Source organism: Martes martes, assembly GCF_963455335.1.
Source record: "Martes martes genome assembly, chromosome: 5".
NCBI classification, from domain to species: domain Eukaryota; kingdom Metazoa; phylum Chordata; class Mammalia; order Carnivora; family Mustelidae; genus Martes; species Martes martes.
This window is the reverse complement of record NC_137892.1, coordinates 148,435,029-148,453,476: the sequence shown is the minus strand read 5'-3', so window position 1 is coordinate 148,453,476 and position 18,448 is coordinate 148,435,029. Positions and strand designations below refer to the sequence as shown.

General features: G+C 36.4%; 1 protein-coding gene and 1 pseudogene across 2 annotated transcripts in view; one reads left to right on the top strand and one right to left on the bottom strand.

The window, feature by feature from the left end:
- CDH12 (cadherin 12) overlaps positions 1-18,448 on the bottom strand; it is a gene marked incomplete at both ends in the record, with an annotated part of 268,874 nt that overhangs the window by 209,847 nt on the left and 40,579 nt on the right.
- LOC308342634 (large ribosomal subunit protein uL11-like) lies at positions 13,606-14,105 on the top strand (annotated as a pseudogene). The gene has a single exon. The product of its transcript is annotated as a large ribosomal subunit protein uL11-like (transcript).

Below are 18,448 nucleotides of genomic sequence, written 5' to 3'. Positions count from 1 at the left end.
TTATATATTTTTGTGGCTTGCTCTAACCAAATGTGATTATTATAGTCTAAATATTAATTTTCAAATTGTGGTTCATGACTCATTAGTGGATCAGGAAATCAATTTAGTGGGTTAAGCTTTTCATTAATAAATATAATTGAATGAAATAGAATAGAATGTAATTGAATAGAACATAATAGGGCAAATTACCATTATGCATTGTAAGGGGATACATTTCTTTATGAAACATTTTTTTTAATTCCAGGTTTTTAAAAGAGTGAGTGAGTATGTATATGTGTGTTGGGTATCCAAATGCATTACTTACTGGGGGGCATGGTCCAAAACGTTTGGGGAGACACTGGGATAAATGTTATTGTTAGCTTTGTAAAAATAGATCAGCAACATAATATGTTTGCATTATGTCAATTAGTGTTGAAAACAAAGGGTTGTTAACAGTTTAGCGAGTCACAGACTGCTCTGCTTTAAGTATATGTGACCATTCTTATCCAGCTAACTATGATCTTTATGTGTATCATAAAGACTTTTGATTTACCAGTAGCAAATGGGTTAGTTCCAAGCTGACTTCTTGTCACCACTTACTAGGACAAATCTTCCTTACCCTCTGTCAATCATTGTGTGCCAATCTTATTTGATAAGGTTGATATCCTAAACATCCTAAACATGATCCAAACAATATGAGTTTGATTAACTTCATAGTTAAAGTACATGCACTCTGAATTAAAATTCTAAGTAGAAATATATACCTTTGTGATTATCTTTTCTTGGTTATCTGTTGTTTTTTTTTTTTTTGCTTACTTTAGTACAATAATAAAAGTAGATATATTCACTAAAAAAAATTAAACATATAGAGACAACCTATTCTTTTGTGTTATTGAAGTGAACATCTCTGGTGAATCACAGCTGGTCTCCTAAGTTAATTCATGCTTTAGTACATTACCCAGAACAACAGCGATTCCTTTACTAAAACAATAGTAGCTCTTGATTTCTTTCATTCTTTCTTCTTTCTTTTTTTTTTTTAACAAACTAACTTTTATTTATTATGCCTTCTTAGCTGAGACTCACCAGTTCTTTTTCAGGTATCAATTAATGCAGGCCTATAGCTCCACTATGAGAAAATCATTGTTCAATCATCTCTAGATGCTTTTTTGTCACATACTTTTATCCTGGTCTTAAAAATGAAGCATGGACATTTAACAAGCAAACTTGAGGCCGTTTTCTCTAACATTCCCATTGTATCTAATATTATTTGTTTCAAAACATGAGTCTAAGAGCAAATAAAAATTGACTTTTCTTTTTCAGTCCAGGATACAAACCCATTGAACTATCCCTTCAGGTTTGATGATCCATCAGTTAACACGACACTATTTTCACAAGAAATATGATTTGATCTGAAAAGAACTGCAGCAGCCTGAAACATATATTCCCAGAACATGTCTCCAAGAGCACTGTAGCCATTAAATGACTTCCATAATGTCTGTGATAAATCTTACTATTAGTGAACAGTATCAGTTAAAGGCATCTCTTCGGAACTGTTAGTCTAGCCTACAGGTGCCCAGGTGCTGTGGAATTTTCCAGTCATAAACATGGGTAGGTCTGTCTATCAAGTTTTTTTTTCCCCCCCAAAGCAGTGGACTCAGCAATAGTTTAAGCCTTCCTTTTAAATTTATTTTTAATTTATTTGTTGTTTTTACGTAGATATAATATAGACTACCATTTAAAAGCACAGACTTTGGAGATAAACTGGCTGAGTTTGATGTTATGACCTTAAAGAACATAGTTAGCTTCTTTTGTGTAAAATGAGAATAACAGTGACAGCTCTGGTAATTAAATAGCAAAAGCAAAGGGTTGAGTGCCGTGTAAAAATTTAGCACTATTAAGCATTAGCTATTATTTTCCTTCTAACCATTTGTGTATATATTCACGTCTCCATTGTTACCTGAGCTGATCTGCTCTTTTCCTTTTTTTTTTTTTTAAGATTTTATTTATTTATTTGACAGACAGAAATCACAAGTAGGCAGAGGGGCAGGCAGAGAGAGAGAGAGGAGGAAGCAGGCTCCCCGCTGAGCAGAGATCCCGATGTGGGGCTTGATCCTAGGACCCTGGGATCATGACCTGAGCCAAAGGCAGAGGCTTTAACCCACTGAGCCACCCAGGCGCCCCTGATCTGCTCTTTTCCTATTAGAACGAAGGCTTCATCATGGATAAACTCTTGCCTTCTGTTTCTTCTTATGCTTAATGTTCTTCTGTTCTTTTATGCTCATATTTGATAGTCTGAGCCAACATCTCTGTGTCCTCTATAAATGCCACATGGAATATTGAGGCTGGATCTGCCTGATATCAAATGATTTCTGCAGGCAAAATAAATGAAAGGGTATATGAAAACCTCAAAGAGAGCAGGAAGACTAGACACGGGTGGGCACTTGACCCGATTAACTTAGACCAAAAAGCAAGGGGCTGGTTCTTGATTCTTGCTGTCGCAACTCAGAATCAGTTTATCACCATGATCATTTCTAAGTGTAAGGTGACATAATTATTCAATCTTCAGTCACAATGTGCCTTTTTTACTGACTGGAAATATTGTAGCAACCAGAAGGACTCACATCCCTGCCATGTAGAAGAAGCAAAGATAATCACATTTAGTCTTTAAGTGATGGCGGGAATAATGCAAAAATGTTTCTCCTGTCATACCTAGAAATACAGTCAATGTGCAATTCATTTTACTATATTCTTCAGCCATAAAAGTACATTTATACTCTACTGAATATCTACTCAGCTTAAGACAAAGCCTGCGATAGATCTTAAAACCAACAGATTGTTTCCTCAGAATTGTTTACTGACATTAGTAGAAAAAAGAAGTAATCAAAATTTCATTGACACTCCATTTTCTTTCTCCTGAATATCTTACTCAGTCATTGAAAATCATTATTGATTACATGAATTTTGAGAAAAAATGGGAAGTCATCTAATAATTTTGTATCTACTGCATGCAAATAATGTGCTCACTCTAAAATTTCTCCCATATTGTAAGTTAGAAAAGAAATGTCAAGAGATGTTCAGTATCTTGCCCAGTCCTAGGTAGCTAGAAGGTAGGGAGTACAAACACAGATGTAAATGACTCCATACTTTCCCACTTTCCACCTTTAATTGTTGCAGCTTTCAGTCAGTGATTACTCCAGTAAGCATTTCAGTAAATGACTAAATCATAAAAGACAGTAAGATATGTTGTCTTTGATGCCCCTGAGGCTACATGAACTGTTCCTTTTAGCAATCTCTTTAATGGTATCCTAGCCTTTTGGGATCTGATTGCTAAGTTGTTAATGACTACGGCAATCACTGCTAGTGGTCTCTCCAATATCCATCTCCTTTCTCTTTATTAATAGAATTCTTCCATATTAATAGAATCCATTTTCAGTGGGCTGTGTCTCAGCTAGCAGTATGTCTATTTAAAATGCCCACCTCTCCTTAATAATTTGGAGCTAAGGTAGATATGGGATTCCATCCAGGCTAGTGAGATAAATGAAGAACATGTTTGGGGTTTTTAGGAAAACCTTTTTAAATGGACAGACACATTGGTATGTAGTTCTGCTGCTTTTCTTTGATCTTTCCTACTTTTTTCCTTTACCTTTTCCATATCTTGCTGACACAAAGACTAGGCACACAGAAGCTACTTTACGAGCATGGGGAAGAAAGCAGAAAGCTTGATATGAAGAACTGGAAAACCAAAAGGCCATTTTTGATGCTGTTTTGGAGTTGCCATGCCAGACCCAAGATGTTCAATTCTGGGCTGCTTTTTACACAAGAAAAATAAATCTCTACTTATCTAAGGGATTATAATTAGATTTCTATTCCATGCATTCTGATTTAGTAGATATTTTTCTTCCTGCAACAGTATTTATGTTTGTAAAAATTATTACAATTTATAGTAAGAATCACAACTATGTAAAACATATTCTTAAACCTATTTAATTTGCTCTATGAATTCTTTTTTTTTTGCTCTATAAATTCTTAAGCTGATCTAATTTACTCTACAAATATTCAATTGATAAATAGAACATGAAAAATAAACATTTTTGATTGAGGTATTCTTTGCTGTATTTTTTTCCTAAATAAATACCTTATGTAAAGAAGACATTATCATGAACTGTCTAATAAATAATGAAACCAGCAGCTTGTAAAGAATTTTCAAAGACAAGAAAAGGTAAGAGGAACTTTCTCTTTAAAACACAGGGCTATGCTCTTTGTTGCAAATCAGATAAGACTCAAAGCTTGTATTTTAATAATACAATTTTCATTGTTTAACTGTATTTTCCAACAAATATAAGATGTATATTTTAACATATATTTTAAATATAAGATAATTAGTTCTTTATTGGCTTTATTCTCCATATCCATTCTGCTATTGAGCTAAAATCCAATCAAGCCAATTACCATTGTCTATTTTTAAGTTGTATGTTTGAGTATCTCAAGTAATATGTTTGAGCACAACTAGTCTTTTAGGTTCAAACATGAAGATTATTTCAATACATAATATTATAAAAAATTTGGCCATAACCTTTTAGATGTCTTCGTTAGCCAGGAGACACATCATGAAATAAAATAATTCAGTAGCCCACAGAGACAAAATTCAGTGTGCACAGTAATACTGAAAATAATCAATATAATGAACATTTATATAAACTCAGATTTCCTGACTAAAGTATGATTCTCTCAGAATGGTCTCAAAATAGATACAAATAGAAGCACTTGCTTACTGAGTGCTCTAAGAAAAAAGTTTGGAATGAATTTATAACTTATGGATATTGGCCTAATTGGCCTTGTTTTGAACATTATGAAACCGTACTTCCAAAAGTAGTGTAGCTGAAGAAAAATATATGAACAAAAATGAGCTTTTGATTTAGTGTATATATGCCTAAAAAGTGAGTATTTTTCATTTTAATGATACCTATGTGGTTACTATACATGAGTGCTAAAAAGGCCTTACCGCCAGTCAGAAAATGGAATTTGCTTTTGTAAATTTATGAATAACCTTTCCCTTATATAATATATAACATTTTCAGGGTGACACCTGTATATTAAATGTGTATAAAAAAACTGCAATCTTTACATTTTCTCCAAGTATTCATGTGAATAATATTTGAGTTGGGGAGAGAATCAGAGGTGTATTTAACTGGAATTAGTAAATGCAGTCAGCTTTCGTTGTTAATTAAAATGTGACTTTTTTTTTTTTTTTTGCACTGCTGTTCCATTGTCAAAGTAACTGAAACACTTTTTTTTTTTTTTTTTTTTTTTTAAGAGAGAACAGGACAGGGAGGGGTGGCTGGGTGGGGAGCAGCGGAAGGAGAAAATCCCAAGCAGGGTTGATGCCCAGTACGGAGCCAGATGAGGGGTTCAATCTCACGACCCTGAGATCATATCCAAGCCAAAATCAAGAGTCAGATACCCAGGGGTGCCTGGGTGGCTCAGTAGGGTAAGTCTCTGCCTTCAGCTCAGGTCATGGTCTCAGGGTCCTCAGCGGGGAGACTGTTTCTCCCTCTCTCTCTCTGCCTGCGTCTCTGCCTACTTGTGATCTCTGTCTGTCAAATAAATAAATAAAAATCTTTAAAAAACAAAAAAAAAAACGAGTCAGACACCCAAACAACTGAGCCATCCAAGCATCCCAAAGTAACTGAAACAACCTTGAAACTCAATCACTAACATGCCAAGTAAATACTCCATTCATAGATCCAGCAGGCTAGAAGCTAACAGTTTGATTCAATCATGGGTCTATTACATAAGGAAAACTAAGGAGAAAATGTCAGAATAAACATTATTATTAGGAATCAAGTTTTGAAACGACTTCAACTGCGTTCACAGTGGGTCATCCTGAACCCTACAGGAATCATTTCATTGAATAATCTCAGTGTTGCATTGACAGAACTCACAAATGGGTAATTGACATATACTTAAATAAGGAAAACTACTTTTCTACAACATGGAAAATAAGTATGGAGATAATAAATGAAGAAATAATTTGGATAGTAAATCATAGAATTAGGACTTGATTTTCTACAAAAGTATTGTCCAACCAGCTCGAAGTCAGAGCAATAGGTCTAGGATACAGCAACTTTAGTTCTTCTCTACCCATTCAAAGAAACACAAATTTTTCTTAGCTGCACAAGAATACATTTTAGTTTATTTTATTTCTAATAAAAGAGTTTACCCCTACAGAATTCTGTAGATCAGTTTGATTTTTTTAACACGTGTTAAGAACAATGAGTTGGCTGCCATATTGATGTCTTTGGTTTATGATCCTGAAAGATGAGTCTCCTAATCAAAATATTAAAAGCAATGTTACAGTACCTGGTAAATCATATTCATCCAAGATTGTGTTCTGTTAGAAGCTCTGCCCAACCCTTCCACTGCACTCTCAGGTCTTTGCTGTGTTGGTCGCTATTGACTACACATCACATTATACCTTCACTGTTCATACACAAGACATTCTCATCACTGGACTGTGAACTTCCTAAAGCTTCTCAAAGAAAATATTTCCCACCACTTATCTTAATTCTGTGTACATAGTATGTAAATAAATGTTTTCTTTGTTTCTGAGAAAATAAATGAATGAATGAATGGCCAGTAGGCCAGGGTTGGGGAAGATTTACTTTTTTTTTTTTTTTAATTTTTTATTTATTTTCAGCGTAACAGTATTCATTGTTTTTTCACCACACCCAGTGCTCCATGCAATCTGTGCCCTCCCTAATACCCACCACCTGGTTCCCCCACCCTCCCACCCCGCCCCTTCAAAACCCTCAGGTTGTTTTTCAGAGTCCATCGTCTCTCATGGTTCACCTCCCCTTCCAATTTCCCTCAACTCCCTTCTCCTCTCCATCTACCCTTGTCCTCTATATTATTTGTTATGCTCCACCAATAAGTGAAACCATATGATACTTGACTTTCTCTGCTTGACTTATTTCACTCAACATAATCTCTTCCAGTCCTGTCCATGTTGCTACAAAAGTTGGGTATTCGTCCTTTCTGATGGAGGCATAATACTCCATAGTGTATATGGACCACATCTTCCTTATCCATTCATCCGTTGAAGGGCATCTTGGTTCTTTCCACAGTTTGGCGACCGTGGCCATTGCTGCTATAAACATTGGGGTACAGATGGCCCTTCTTTTCACTACATCTGTATCTTTGGGGTAAATACCCAGCAGTGCAATTGCAGGGTCATAGGGAAGATCTATTTTTAATTTCCTGAGGAATCTCCACACTGTTCTCCAAAGTGGCTGCACCAGTTTGCATTCCCACCAACAGTGTAAGAGAGTTCCCCTTTCTCCACATCCTCTCCAACACACGTTGTTTCCTGTCTTGCTAATTTTGGCCATTCTAACTGGTGTAAGGTGGTATCTCAATGTGGTTTTGATTTGAATCTCCCTGATGGCTAGTGATGATGAACATTTTTTCATGTGTCTGGTAGCCATTTGTATGTCTTCATTGGAGAAGTGTCTGTTCATATCTTCTGCCCATTTTTTGATATGATTATCTGTTTTGTGTGTGTTGAGTTTGAGGAGTTCTTTATAGATCCTGGATATCAACCTTTTATCTGTACTGTCATTTGCAAATATCTTCTCCCATTCCGTGGGTTGCCTCTTTGTTTTGATGACTGTTTCTTTTGCTGTGCAGAAGCTTTTTATCTTGATGAAGTCCCAGAAGTTCATCTTTGCCTTTATTTCCTTCGCCTTTGGAGACATATCTTGAAAGAAGTTGCTATGGCTGATATCAAAGAGGTTACTCCCTATGTTCTCCTCGAGGATTCTGATGGATTCCTGTCTCACGTTGAGGTCTTTTATCCATTTCGAGTTTATCTTTGTGTACGGTGTAAGAGAATGGTCAAGTTTCATTCTTCTACATATAGCTGTCCAGTTTTCCCAGCACCATTTATTGAAGAGACTGTCTTTTTTCCACTGGATATTTTTTCCTGTTTTGTCAAAGATTATTTGACCATAGAGTTGAGGGTCCATATCTGGGCTCTCTACTCTGTTCCACTGGTCCATGTGTCTGTTTTTATGCCAGTACCATGCTGTCTTGGTGATCACCAAGACAGCATGGTACTGGGGAAGATTTACTCTTACTCTAAACCAAATTCCAGAAGTATATTTAGTTTTTTGTGAAATATAATACTTAAAGCCGCAGGCTCTATTAAAACATTTTGGTTCAGAATGGTTTTTTTTTCCCTTTTTTCCTCTTCTTTTTCCCAGAACCTTAAAGTAGTAATTTTAGCTATAGAAGTCACAGTGATTCACTAAGAAGAACCAAGGTGATCCGATGCTGAAAAAACCCTCACATTCCAGACCCTGATGCAACATATTTATCTTTGTATCAGTCAATGAGAACTACAAACATCCCCACCACAATGCCAGCCAGTCCATTTTCCCCTCCTTTCTTCCACCCATTCTTTTCCTCCTTATGTTTAATATCAAACTGAGAACATATGGTCCTGCATTTTCATAAGACATCTGTCAAAAGTTAATCCTTCTGTCACTGTTTTTGTGGTAACTGTCAAAACCAATTGTGAAGCCAACTCTCGGTGGGTACAATCCATAAACAGAACACTACTGGAGAGAGTGTGGGACTGTGCATATTGTTGGCAGTATAAACCCCTCCTATTTCACTTAGGAAAAGCTAAATCCTTGCAATGACCTTCAAGTCCCTCTCTTATTTGACCCTCACAGCCCATTCCTACTCCTCCATTACCCTAAGCTCCTATGACTCTCCCTTTGCTCCCGGGACTCTAAGCATACTACTCTGCCCCTCATGGAACTTGCAGTGGCTGTTCCCTTGCCTAGAGTGCTGTTCCCATATATCCACACGGCTGATTCTCACTTCCTCCCGTCAATGTCATCACTCAAATATCACAAAAATTTTAAGAGTATTTACCAATCCTATGTTTATATATACCACACTCTCACTTTGTATTCCTGATCCAACTCTGGCCTGCTTGCTTTTCTTAAATAACACTGGTTCCTCTCCAAGATACCGTGTGGCAGTTTTCACATGCCAACCAGGTATTCATTGTCTGTCAACCTGCTAGACCTTAATTTACAAAAGAACAGAAGATTTTGTCTGTTTTTAATACCCAAATGTGCCCCAAGCCCAGAACAGTGCCTTGCTCACTGGGATTATTTAGTACTTTTTGAAGTGATGAATAAATCTATGATCCCTACTCCATGGTTCTAAGTAACCTAAAATTGTGCATCTACTCAACTTGTTTTCCTGCTCTTGGTCATGGTTTATTTTAAACCTATTCAGCTCACTGAGAATCTCCAGCCCCTTCCCTTCATCTGAGCACATTTGTAAGGTTATCCATGTGCTCGGACTGGTTTAATCCAATGGAAACCTTTGCAGCCCTCTTGATACCAGCCTATGATGCTGTTTATCATTTTCTCTTTGAAACAGTCTTTCTTTGGCTTCCGAGACACTACACTGACCTGAGTTTCCTTCTACCTGGCTGATGCTCTTATCTCCTGTTGGGTAACTTTTCCCACCTACTGGATAGCTTATGTCTGTGTTTTGGTCCACATTTCTTAATAGAAATGCTTGCTCAGGACGTCATTCACTTTACCTCGGTCCTTATTAATACACTTAAATGACCCTCTCATCTCAACTTCCGCTTTTAAGTTCCAGTCTGTTGAACATAAATATTCCTCATAATTTAAATGTGACAACACTGAGGCACTGAGTTCTATGTCTCAAGACTTTAGTGAGTTGACCTACGGATGGAATATTTACAAACTAAGGAATGAGAGCTTGGGCTTTGAATCAGATGTTGGTTGGAGGCTCTATCCTTTATTACATTCACCAGTTTTCTTATCTTTTCTAGTCCTCAGTGTCCTCATCTGTATAATGTGATCACTAACAGTAACTAGCACATAGGGTTATTAAAATAGATAATGCATACAAAGGGTTTGCACAGTAACAAGTCTGCATTAATCCTTTAGTGAAGGAAGGGTCTCTGTTATTACTACTGGTATTAGTATTATTATCAGTTGCATTCTCTTCCATTATTTAATATTAGAAAAAATGGTCTATGAATCATAATCTCATTTTGAGAACAGAAACAGCCTCAACAACTTGTTGCATTCAAATTCATGGAATTTAGTATTTTATAAAAAATCTCTATTCTTAGATCGATTAGGAAAAAATCTAATGAGTTGAAATATATAGAAATAAATAAGGAAACCAATAATGGTAATAAAAGACAAAGCCTGGATTCAGTCTTTTTATGTATTAACATAAAATGAAGATGATACACACTGACCACAAAGTAGTAATCATTTCCTCTGCCATCCCTACTTTGGTAAAATGAGACAATTTGGTGTTTGCACCAACTGGTATGCAAAATCTAGAGCTGAGAAAATGATCTTTTCTGAATCATGAATACTGTTTTTTTTTTTTTCTTAATTCTACTGCTAGGTTGAGAATCTTTAAAGGATATCTTTACAGAGCTACACATTGAGAATACTGAGGACTAACTAGGCAGCTGGGAGAAGATAACTGGTAAATTAGAAATTCTTCCTCGATTTCTTTTATTCATACCAGCTCACATAGTAGCCAGGCTGTAGAGTAAGTGTGGGCTTGTTTCCAACACCTGTTGAATAGATTGGGACGTCATGCTGTGGCTTTTCCAGATTTTTATCATTGTTGATGTTTTTTATTTGCCTTCAATTGCCAAGGAAATGTGTGTGTGTGTGTGTGTGTGTGCGTGCTGAGAGAGAGAAAGAGACAGAAAGAGGGGCAGGAGAGCTAGAATGATAAAATAGGGGCCAATATGGAATTTGTAGTCACCCAAAGGCAAGCCCCATGAAGGTGGGAGATTTTCTATTTTCTTCACTGCTGTTTCCAACATTGCTGTGTCCCCACAGTTCCCTGCTGCTTTATGTGCATGCAACATATATTGTGGACTACGTGGTAGAAATGATAATGGAAGGAATTAGTTATTAAAGCACTTAGAACTGTCTGTCATGTCATATATAAACTCTTTCAAAAAATATTTTATTTATTTATCGAGAGAGAGAACAGCAAGGGGAGTGGCAGAGGAAGAGAGATAAGCAGGCTTCCCACCAAGCAGGGAGCCCAATGTGGGACTCGATCCCAGGACCCCGAGATCACGACCTGAGCTGAAGGCAGACGCTTAACCAACTGAGCCACCCAGACACCCCAACATAAAGGCTCTTTATTTTTTATTATTTTTTAAATTTTTCATACAGGCTCTTTAAAAATGTGTTTTCAATATTAAAACTCTCAAGTTTCACAACCACTGCAGGTTTGATCACACACTTTGTTATTTCTGTAAACTTACTCCTGGTGACTTGTTTGTGCTTTGTGATGTTTCTGTTAGGAACTGAAATCCTTAGAACTTTATCAGAGAATTTTCAAGGCCTGAGTTTAAGGAACATTCCTCAACACATGAGTTAGGGTTGCATCTCCCAGGTATCTGGGATCATTTCCAACCTGAGATTGTTTTTTAAACTCTGGTTTAAGTTGAAATTTTTCTAGGACCACTACTCAGAGTGAAGGAGAAAGTCCATAGATAAGAATTCTGTGGGGAACTTTTCTTTTCTCTCTTCTCCCTTAGAAAGGGCAATTTCTAAGACATGCTTGGTTATCTTCCACAACCAAGACTTAATTTTTGAAAGTCTTACCCTCTTTCTGGTGTACTGATCTGAGCTCTGACCTTGCTAGGACACTGGAGCCAATGTCCTTGTCTTCTATCTCATGCCTGTGTGTAGCTCATTAAATCAGACTCTAGGCTAAATGGGCACAACAGTCATGAAGGTGCACCATTCAGGTCTCCTTCAACAGAATCTGATGCAGAGAGCTGAGCTGAGCTCACTCACCCTGCACTGGCTCTCTTGATGCCACACCACATAGGCCATACTTCCCCCAGGCTGTTCCCAGATAAAAACTAAGCAAGACAGAACTACTAGTGCCACAACTAAAACACAACACAAACACAAACACAAACACAAACAAAACAAAAAAAGCACACACACACACACAAACAATGACAAGTACTAGTGCCAGCCCCTTCTTGCAAAATGCAGGTTCCTAGGACTTTGGCTAAAGCACTACCTCTCTGTCTAAACAATGATACTTTATTTAGAACTGTGCTGTCATATTAGAGTCTCCCCATACATGATGCTTCCTTCACAGCTGTCAGAACTGCATCACAATCCAGAGGCTCTCCCTCTCTTCTCTGGCACCTTCTGTTTGATCCCTTACATGCCTTTCCCCCCAAAATCTCTTATCCATGCGATCACATCTTGGTGATTAGAACAGACTCAAGTGGCAAATGCTATTCTAGGACAAGCGTAATTCTCCAGAACAACATTACTTGCTGATTCTCTTTCCAAGCATTTACCTGACAGAAACATTAACTCAATGACATGCAGTTAAAATAATAATAATAATAATAATAATAATAATAATAAAATATTTTATTTTTAATGCGAGGTGTTCTAGGAGGGAGGTTTTTGTTTCCTCTACTGCCAGAAATGAAGGTTAACCCCATCTTTTCCCTATCACTTAAAAATAGTTAAGCAGGCTCTTTGACTAAGAACATTAAATGTATCAGTGCTAAGTTATATTTTATCTTGAATATTCTTTTTTTTTTTTACATTTTTTAACTATTACTTTACCAACATATTAGAGGGTGGGTCAGTATTGACCAAACATTTTCTGAAATTGCAATGATGCGTATTCGTGACTACATCCTAAGGTAATAAATTTAAATTGTTTGTAAAATTATCTCTTCCTCTTCACCCTTTTCCATGCCAGTTTTCACATAAACATCAATAATTTTTTTCTCCTTTTTCCTCCGGCCATAGAAGGTTGGACTAAACATTGGCAGTCATTAACCTTTTAACTACATGTATTTCATGAGTTTTGGATTTAACCAGGGTTGACTTAGCAAAGCTTTTATTCTGGGTGAGTGACCTACTTCACCCAAATCATGAGTGCTCTTTGCTTCATGGAACTCTACTGCTTCTGTTCCCAGAACCAATTATATCTTAGCTAATCTCTTGCCCCTTTAATTCTCCTTGATAGTTTTAGTAATAAAATGTGCAGTCTGCTCATGCATTATCACTCCCACTTTGTTTTTTCCATTCATAGATAAAGATACAGCATTGTCTATCTCCAGCTTATTACAAAGTCACGATTCTCAGTTGTGCGCAATAACTAAATTTCCCTTACCTTAGCTCAGCAACACTCTCAGTCTTTTTTTTTATTACGTATTTAATTTAACTGTATTTCTATTATTTATTATTTAGCTGTATTCTGTCATTATTTGACTCATTTAGCTGTAATTCTCTCTTAATGTACTATCTAAAATTATATGGATATCATATATACATGTGTATGTGTGTGTGTGTGTGGGTCCATTTCCCCATAGGAAAAATATAAAATATTGTGTCTTTCTGCTTCAGAATTTTGGGATCTACTCCCTATTCCTTCATGTTCTAAAATCCTTTGAGGGGCTTTGGCTTTCCACTGGGAGAAGGTGAAGGTGTAACTATCTTCAGTCCTCCCAAATCCAGGTTTATCTGACACCAGCCACCTCCCATGCCACTTAAGTTCAACCCGAGAAGATCAAAGTCCTATTCCTGAAATGCACCAGTGGAGAAGTCAGTGTCATGTCTGCCTGGGTTCTGAAGCCTGGTCCCCTGGGTCTGTCTCCAAAAAAAAAGTTTGATGATGACATCGCCAAGGCAACCAGTGACTGGAAGGATTTGAGGGTTATGGAGACCCTAACCACACAGAACAGATGGACCAAGATTGAAGTGGTACCTTCTACTTCTGCCCTGGTTATCAAAACCCTTAGGAACCACCAAAAGACAGAAAGAAGCAGAAAAACTTTAAGCACTATGGAAATAGCACTTCTCAAAAGTGACTGTCGACATTGCCCCACAGATGTGGCACCATTTTTAGCCAGAGAACTCTCTGGAACCATTAAAGAGATCCTGGAGACTGTCCAGTCTAGGGGCTGCCATGTTGATGGCGGCCACCCTCATGACATCACAGATGACATCAGTAGTGGTGCAGTGGAATGCCCAGCTGGTTAAGAACTACAAAGAAAAATATTTCAATAAAGGATCATTTGACAGCTAAAAACAAAACAAAACAAAACAAAAACCCCAAAAAAAAAGTCTTTGAGGGAACGTTTGCTATTGAGGAATTTTTGAAGCCTCCCTAGGAGCAGAGGTAAAGTGAACTTCGATTCACAAATGTGTACTTACTGGGTCCTGGATTATCTTCTAAATATATGATTTACAATTAACTCACAATAAAGACTCTTTGAACTTTAGTTCCTTTTCAGGGGGAAATAACCACAAGCACGCTTTCATTCAGTACATATGAAAAGGTCAGTGAAGATAAACAACATTTAAGAAGGATTTCCGGAAAAAACAGCAGGCCCACCACTTCCTCTGGATATTGGAAATTCTCCCTTAGATTAAGCCAGACCAGCCTAGACCATTAACCCTCTAACACATAAAATCGAGATTTTATAGAAATGCTTTTGTAAACTGCCTTTACAAAGACCTAAAGGAAGGACATTACAAGAAAATGCTCTTTAAAACTTAACAGATTTTTTACTATAAGGACTTTTTTTTTTAACTGTAAGGAAATTGTTGGTGGTCTTTTTTTCTTTTCTCTTCTTTCTTTTTTCTTTTTCTTTTTTTTTTCATTACTGGGTACCCTCTTCAGAAAGCCTAATGGAAGATATTTTCTTATCTATATAAAAGGAACAGTTTATCTTTCTACTGAGCTAGAACAATTAGTGTGTGGGTGTGTGTGTGTGTGTGTGTGTGTGTGTGTGTGTGTACATTTAACTTCTGGAAAGTCTGATCATGTAACTATGTTATATTTTCCATATGCAGATAAATAGGAAACTTAAAGCCTTATGTGAAGCTACTTCTGGAAAGTGATTCTCTCTGACTTGAATTTTGTATACTAATTTAGTCCTGGATTCCTCAGACTTTTTCTTACTCTAATTTTCCCTTCTTACTTATGTCTTCATCCAGTTAATTTTATTTTATTTCATTCTGTTAAATTATATGTGATTATAAGACATGCTATCTTGTCTTGAAAAAATATAAAATAAGCAAATACGCCAACAAAGATTAATATTCTATACACAATTTAAATCTCATTATTTCACATGCTATCAAAGAGCAATATTTGCCATTTTCTAAATGCTTACCCTATATTTGCTTAACAAATTAAAAAAGCTAGAATTTGGAAAACAAAGCCATTTCTTCAAATATCCTTTACTTTAAAGGACTATTAGAGTTTACAGTCCTGGCTGGTTTTTATCTCAATAAAGTCAACTCTATTATCCAAGTACAGATTAATGGTTTAAAAATTAATTGTATTCAGGGGCACCTGGGTAGTGCAATAGGTTAAGTGTCTGACTTTTGGTTTCAGCTCAGGTTGTGATCTTCAAGTTGTGAGACAGAGTCCCGTGTCAGGCTCTGCACTCAGCACAGAGTCTGCTTAAGTTTCTCTCTCCCTCTCTCTTTCCCCGTCCCCACCGCTTTCTCTCTCTCAAATAAATAAATAAAGCTTTAAAAAAATTAATTGCATTCAAGCATAAAGAAGATGTGGTATATATATATATATACACAATGGAATACCATGCAGCCATCAAAAGAAATGAAATCTTGCCATTTGCGATGATGTGGATGGAACTAGAGGGTATTATGCTTAGTGAAATAATTCAATCGGAGAAAGACAAGTATCATATGATCTTCCTGATATGAGGAAGTGGAGATGCAACGTGGGGGGGTTGGGAGGTAGGAGAAGAATAAATGAAACAAGATGGGATTGGGAGGGAGACAAACCATAAGTGACTCTTAATCTCACAAAACAAACTGAGGGTTGCTGCGGGGAGGGGGTTCGGGAGAGGGGGATGGCGTTATGGACATTGGGGAGGGTATGTGCTTTGCTGAGTGCCGTAAAGTGTGTAAACCTGGCGATTCACAGACCTGTACTCCTGGGGATAAAAATACATTATATGTTTATAAAAAATTAAAAAAAGAATAATAAAAAAGAATAGTACTAAAAATTAATTGCATTCAAAATGTACATATGTAATTACATAATTACAATACACATTATATTTTAGAATTCTTATTTTCATTATTAAAAGCCAGTCCACACATCCAGAGATATCTGAAAATGCCTGTTGTTGGAACTTCTGTTTAACCAACAAATGCTACACAGGGTCTCCAATGAAACGTAAATTCCCTTTTCCATAGTTTGCATTGTATTTTTAAATGAGAGAGAGAGATGAAAGTTTTTAACATTTTACTGTAATACAGTTTTCAAATAATTAAAAATGTTGGTAGAATAGAAAACCTACATTATAATAGTGACAAGGAGAATAAATGATTTCTTATATGAAAGAGAAAAAAGATGAATTAATGTATTTTTAATTTCAATTGAATTCTTTAAGTGAAATGAAATAGCACATCATTGTGTCTCCAACTTAAAAATTAAATTTCTTCTATTTTTTAAATTTTTTTTTTAAATTTTATTTATTTATTTGACAGACAGAGATCACATGTAGGCAGAGGGGCCGGCAGAGGGGGGAGCAGGCTCCCCGCCAAGCAGAAAGCCCGATGCAGGGCTTGATCCCAGGACCCTGAGATCATGACCCGAGCTGAAGACAGAGGCTTAACCCACTGAGCCACCCAGGCGCCCCAAATTTCTTCTATTTTTAAGAGAGTCAAATTTGTTTGACGTTCAGTTGGTAGCTAGTTATAGGTGAAAAGCTTTCACCCTGATGATTTACAGAACTGTTGAAATGTCCATGTGTAATTCTGTAGAGAATCGTAAATGGACTCTAGTAGTATAAAAGTATGAAAGATGTTTCTGTACCCTTAATATGTTGTATTTACTCGGTGGGGTTATAAAACAATCAAAAACAGAGAACTGGAGCCTGAAAACTTTGATTTCCGTTTAGCCTCTGCTACTTACGGATATGTAACCTAGGGGAGGTTATTTCATTACTTTCAAACTGTGTTTTCTCTGTGTAGCATGAAAATAACAATATTCACCCTTTTTCATGTGGATTATTGTAAGACCAAAGTAAAACAATGTATATGAAAGTTAACTGTAACTTGGGTTTCAGTTACTTTTAAAACTATTTACTAAGTGACCAAAAAAAAAAAAACTATTTACTAAGTGAAACTTGATCTTATAAACATATAACAAATTTCATCTCTTTATTTGATAGAGATGAATTCACATGGAAATTTTACCACAACGTACACCAAGTTACAAGATGTCAGGAGAGGTGGCCCCATGAAATGGCTATGTCCAAATACAGAGTGAAGGTTCTAGGTGTTTAAGAGCTTATATCAGATCCAGAGGACTACCCGTGCTTCTTAAATGCCAATGTTCCATTACACATGAGACGCTTAAGAATCTCTAGTATTATGTCTGCTCATATTGACTGTGAAAGAGCATCCATAAAAGGAATACAGGTTAAGTTCTCCTTTCTTAGCTATTTTTAGGACAAGACACCAAAACAAACAAACAAACAAACAAATCTAGTTAGAAGATCCTCTGAGGAGAGGGCTTTTAACATTTCATTGATTTTTTTCAAAGGTTGATTGATTTTTATATTAAGGTAATAAAGCTTTTTATGTGTGATCCAGACATCTTTTGCAAATTGCATTTTAATTTTCTGTTGTTTTAATATACTTCTTTTTTCAGCATTCACTTCTAAAAAGAATCATGAAGAAAGAAAAGAGAAGGGATTTTAAATCTTGAGTAAGGAACTGCCTTAAACACGTGCAAATAAAATAAGGGCAGAGCTCCTGTCTCATATTTGCTTGGAATATCCCATAATACCATTTATGTTTGGATAACAATGAAGGCTCACTGAGTATATGTTCACTTAAATATACAGATTTTCAGCATACATTTTTGGATATATACACACATAATCTATCTCAGTAATATTAAATGACTTTGAACATCTAAAATTTATAAAGGATGTCTATATGTATCCATGTGTGTGCACATTTATTCCATGTGTGTTTTAATGAAGGTCAATAAATAAATCTTTCCAGTAATGGGATAGGTTAAGAATAACCGACTCATGGGGAACCTTGATGGCTTAGTCGGTTAAGTGCTTGTCCTCTGTTCAGGTCATGATCCCAGGGTCCTGGACTGAGTCCCACATTCAGCTCCCTGCTCAGCGGGGAGCCTGCTTCTCCCTCTCCCTCTGTCCCTTCCCCTGATCATGGTCTCTTGCTCACTCTCTCTCAAATAAATAAAAATATATATAAAAAAAAAAAAAAAAGGGAAACTGACTCACTTAAGGTAGGTCAGGTCACGCTTGTGCTACCTGTGAATGAATCAATGTTAAATGACATCATGAGATAGAGTCATCCTA